Source organism: Aplidium turbinatum, chromosome 3 (genome assembly GCF_918807975.1).
Source record: "Aplidium turbinatum chromosome 3, kaAplTurb1.1, whole genome shotgun sequence".
Taxonomy (NCBI): domain Eukaryota; kingdom Metazoa; phylum Chordata; class Ascidiacea; order Aplousobranchia; family Polyclinidae; genus Aplidium; species Aplidium turbinatum.
Window position 1 is genome coordinate 40,123,771 of NC_137474.1, and position 6,000 is coordinate 40,129,770.

Genomic DNA, 6,000 nt, shown 5'->3' on the forward strand with positions numbered 1-6,000 from the left:
CAGCGGAGCGAGCTATGAGACAGGCTTGAGCCTCCACAACGCAGAAAGGTCGGCCAACGTTATGTGTGGTGTGGCTGGAACCCGCTGTAATTTCCCGCCAACTTCTGAGTAAAAAGTTGCCTGTTCGACAACCGAATCTCCAACGCCGATACTCCAACCACTACGCTAACTCTGCCCGTACGTACATAGCATTGATAACCAGTTTACGAGCAAATGCAATAGGCCTAGTTGTTTTCACTCATTCAATGGCTGCACAAAAGTGCCAAAATGAAGCAAAAAAAATCCCCAAAAGTGGCCCATTCACAACCTGAAACAACAACAAAAAAACTTTCTGTGGTCGATGGTCTATCACAGGGGTCTCAAACTGAAATTGTTTTGAGGGTCGAATGAATACTTGTAAACTAACCCAAGGGCCGCAATACACAATTAAAATTGCAAAAGAACGCAATAAAAGAGGTACCGGTAGTAAGATCGCAATATAAGAAATAGTAGGCCTCGTGAGAAAAAAGAGATGGGAAATCTGTGAGAACACATGAAAAAAAAAAGACGCGAACGGAAGGACTTAGACCTGGAGAGCAAAAGCCTTAGCCAAAGAATACAAGAAGTGAATGGGCAATGTGATTATGATGTGTAACAATATGAGCTTCTGGTATGCAATAAAATGGCGCGACAGTAGCGATTCAAAACTGAGTATCGTATTCCAGCCTCATATTTATTGCGAGATAGGCTAATAAACGCAACTAATCGTATCTGAGAACTAGATAGTGAAGAATTTATCAAATAATTTGCATAATTGATCAAAAAAAGAAAAAAATACTTCAAGTTTCGTTGATTTATTTCATACATACTAACCATTTTAACCAACACAGAAACAAGTTTGCAATAAAATTCCAGTATAATTAATCAGTGTGATATTTATAAATTGTGTAATAATCGACAACAAACCATAAAAACAAGCGGTTGTGCCTGTCAATTGGTGTGATTGATTGAAATTTATTTTATAGCTTGTGAAGCGTATATCGTGTGAACAGTTCATAAAATTGCCTTTAATAATTACCAGTATATGAAATACTGTGAGTTCGTTTCTTAGAAATTGGTGTGCAGCATTAGTGTGCAAAATCACATTGCATATGATCACGCAAGAAGTAAAAATGATCCAGCCAGCAAAATTAGTCCTTTTTGCATTGATTCAACAACTGAAGACGTTGAATAAGTGTAAAAAGGGCCAATTTTGCTTGCTGCAATTGTTTCTGCGTTTTCATTCGAAGAAATAGATTCACTTGGGGATTTTGCGGTTGAAACTTGCAAATGCCATTCTTCACAAATCAACCAATTAACATTTCATCAAATTATCCTGTTTTGTTTATGTTGGTATCGAGTTCCAAAAAGGAAAAAAATAATTTCTTTTAATATCCTGCTTTTGCGTTTATTTATTCTCACGATATGTTTGGCTAACTGATGCAACTACACTGCTAGGCCATGGGCGCCGATTCCTATAGGACAGAGGGGACATGTTCCCATCATCTTTTTACATGTCCCCACGATCTTTTTACATTATTTTTATAACATAAAAGGGGAAATATTAACTGAATGTCACAATTTTATTAGTCAGACGTTTAAAATCTATTGAAAGGAGGTGACAACATTTTTGTCTTATGCGAGGAAACCCCGACCGCAGTAGAAATATTATATTAAGCGGGGAAACCCTGGCGCAACTCGCAAATTGTTTTGATTAAGGGCCAGACAGTGCAGAGTGTTAGAATTACATAGAATTGTTGAGGCACATATTACCAATTCAGTTATATCAAAAGCTGCTGTATAGCCTTGCCGTTTATTCGAGATGCTTTGTTCCGCACAAAAACTTGCAAATTGAGCTATACAAGGTTTCTGGGAAATTCAAGCATCTGTACCTGAATCTTTATTCTGAAGAGTCTTTGCCTCAGGCTGCATTAAAACTGAAACCAATTTGTCCAACAAGATGGCTCACACGTGCAGCTGCTGTGAAAGCAGTGCTTGATAATTATAAATCACTATTGGAAGCAGCCGTGAGTTAATTTCATTCAAATGTAGCAACAACTGCTAATTGGCGTTTGAAATCTTTTTCTGGTCGAGTGTGCTTGGGTTATTAGCGGCATTGTCTGTCATTCAGTGTCTGGAACGTTTTAACAAAGCCTTGCAAGGTTGCACGGTGACTGTGACTGGCATGCTTGAAGGTGCTGAACTTTGTAGTGCTGAAATCCGCCATCTACGCAGTGAAGAAGAATTTCATCGTGTTGTTGTTAATGCTGAGAGGCTAATGGAGGATTGCAACCTTGATTCATTGAAACTGTCGCGTCCCAAAAAAAAAGATCCCAAATCGTCCTCAGCATGGACATGGTCAACCTCCTCAACTTCAAACACCAGAGACGAAATATCGATCAGAGTATTTTGCAGTCATCGACAGCGGGCAGCAAAATTTTACTATTTCAAGTCGACCGATCTTGAGCACTACAAATTTCTACAAGAATCACTCTTTAGTGGAAAGCTACGACTACAATCACATGTGGTAGACCATTATCCTGAGTTCTCTGACACCGAGACCCTTGCACAAAAACTATGCTTCTTTCGAAAGCAGTAACCTCCAATGGAAAGTCGGTGGAAGATTTTCGAATGATATTCAAGATGATGCCACCCGCTGTTCGGCAAATGTTTCCGCAGGTGGAACTTTTTGTGCGACTTTGCTCATTTCACCAGCCAGCTCGTGTTCAGCTGAACAGTCATTTTCAACTTTGCGACGTATCAAAACTTGGTTACGATCTACCATGACACGGAAACGGCTAAATCATGCAATGGTCTGCTATGTGCACTACAAAGTTTTGAATTCGATCAATATCCATGACCTCTCCAAGGAATTCGTTTTTAATTTGCCGGACACTCGTTAGGCTACCGAGTGTTTGATCGTCTGCTGTCCCATGCTGACACTGACAATTAAAATTTATACAGTATAGTTACATCGCATTAGACTTGTAGCCTATTTGTTTGTCAGAACAGACCCCCAATCTTTCTAGCTTGCTTTGCTTGTCGCCCATTTCTACCTTCCCTAGTGAATGTCTCCAGTGGCGTAGCCAGGAAAAAAATTTGGGGGGGGCCAAATATTTGATGATCTGAAGAGAACAACAAAGTGTTTGATTTAAGCCATCGCCACTTGATGTGCAGTGGCGTATCCTGGTGGGTTGAGCAAGGGAAGCAATGAAAGTGGTGGGGGGTTAGAGCGTGCCGAAGGCACGCGTAATCTAGGGGGTCCGGGGGCATGCTCCCCCGGAAAATTTTTGAAAAATTACACTCAAATAATGGATTATAGCGCTTTCTAGAAACACTTTTAGGGTAATATTTGTATGAAATTTATTAGCAGATAAACAGCTATTAACTTATTAAAGGTAGTTCTTACACACGAACGGGCAAACACTGCGGCTAAAATTAGAAAACACCAAAAACTCAGCTACACAAAAACTCACTAACTACACAAAAACCCAACAGAGTAAGCCTTTCTGAAATTGCGTTCACAAATTAGTTCAAAGAAACGTAAATCGCGTAAATTTTGCGCGATTTACGATTTGCAAAGTTTATTGGTGTCTTTCTGTGTGTCTAAAACAAGTCCTGGGGGGTGTTAATAGCCAGATGTCTTGGAAAACGTTATAAATTTCTACAAATTTTATTATATTTTCAACAAAGGGCTCAAGTTCAGAATACAAACTTGGAAAATTTGGGGGGGGCCATGGCCCTTTTCGCCCCCCCCTGGCTACGCCTATGAATGTCTCCACCAATTTTAGAGAGCGATCGGCGCCCATGTGCTATAGGCCACTGCATTTCAACAAAAAGACCCCTCGAGCTTTTGCTTAATCTTGCCAGCAAGTTTGCAAACCATTTCTTATCAAGTAAATATTTCTCATTGCTAGGAACACGGTTCAATTTGTTTTATTTTTGCCATCAAACAGCAAACTAAAACTTGCCATAACATCTAGAGTAGGCTATAGCAGAAATATAGAAAAAAAAACAGAAGCAGCGAAATACGAACTTCAAATGACAGAAATAATATAATAAATATAAAGGATTTCACACCGACGCAACACACACAAAAAAGATTTGTCAATATCAAAATGAATAAATAATAATCTTATAACTATCTTATTCAAAGCTTACATTGTTCCGACACAATTGCTTTAGCAAGATGCAAGTTTTATGAATCTAAAAAATGAGAAATCGCACGAATCGAGCTTACAGAAATGCAAGCAACCCTGTTGGGTTCTTGTGCCAACCGCAAAATTTCAGAACATGAAATGTGTCGTCAGTGAGCAATCTAACGACACAAAAGTGACTAAAAAGAAAATAAAAAATCGAGAAATGATAGTTACATATTGAGCACTTTTAATCGCTCAGTACTAAGAATTGCTGAAAGCTTTATGGTATGTACAATGTAAACTCACGAGTAGTGTTACTTATTTTTATTGCAGCACCTTATAAAGTTTTTATGAAGTCATGTTTAAAGAAGAATTTTTGAGGCTAGATGGTAATTAGGTTTCTAACGTACTATGCTCAAACAAAAAATAAGCTTGAAAAACTGGATCGTGATGAAGTGAAAGTGTGTTGGTGTAAATTCTCATTGGCATAGTTTCAACTTCACTGGACCTCTACAGCCTTTATCTATTGTCCAAATAGCTCAGTTGGTTAAGCGCCTGACTTAATAAACTTTACGATCAAGGGACGCTGGTTCGGCTCTCGGGGTCTGTCAGTTTTGGTGACCGAACTGACATCAGTGGTTCAAAGCCTCTACAAGCAGGCGAACCTGCCAAGATTTAGGTATCAAAGAAGCTTTGTGGGTCCAAGGATAAAGATTCCCCACAATCAGTTAGCTGGGAGTTGCTTTAATTTTTTTTTAGTAAAAAGGCATTATCGCTTTTCGATACGCAGGTACAGTGGTACACTAACCTATAAGCATATTGCCGACTTTTTCCATTTGTGCTGCTTTTGATTGGATGTTTCTTTGTATGATTTTGTTATATTTCTCTATATTTGCTGATTATTCGTTTCGATGACCATTGATGCTGTTGACTTAAATAAAAAAAACTGTAAATAATCTATTAGCTGTTCTCAGGGGTTGAAAAGACACACCTTGTGTCACCTGGGGTTAAACTGATCCAATCATTGGTCAATGGTCATTTATACATCAGTCATACTCACAAGATGAAAGACATTTGTAATGCAAAATTGTGTGGGCCACCAGCGATACTAGACTCCATGGTTTTATGGATCCATCAGGAATGAGGTTCCAGGACTGGATCTGGCTCGACTCATTTGGATCATATGTAATCGAATACGAACACTAGGTAGCCTCTTCTGTTGCAGTATGTACAATCGCTGAAAAATATTGAACTTCTAACTATACCATTCTTAAGTGTCCCATCTATCAGACACCAAACGAAAAGCAAGGTGTGACAACATTAGACCAAGCTACCTTAAACATTCCACTACGCGGTCTTACTATAGGCTATGTTAGAAAATTTACATCACATGAAGTTGTAGTTTGAACGTTATTTAGATCCTTATCACGTGAAGCCACCACTTACACATATGATAGCAGTGAGAAAAGAATTGAAAGTACTTGACGCTATCTTAAATTTAACTTACATTTCTCGCATTCTAAGTTATTACATCTAACTTTTGAAGCCTACAGTAGGCTTACATACCACACATCGCTGCAGAGTAAAGAGCTTTATCAGCTCAACAGCTTTACCTGTCTTGGAGGTGGAGGCAGTAGCGTTGACAGAGGGTTCCTGGAGGTACTTTTGAACCCAAACCCGGAATAATTTTAAGGGCCGGGAACCTTTCCAATGAGCCCGGGAACGTAAAGAAACAGCTACATATTCTTTGGGTGTAGTAGGCTACCTTTTCGTTAGAAGTGTCGTTATTAGAGCCCGAAGATCTCATTAGTACCGGGCTCAAATTTTCCTTTAGACGGCCCTG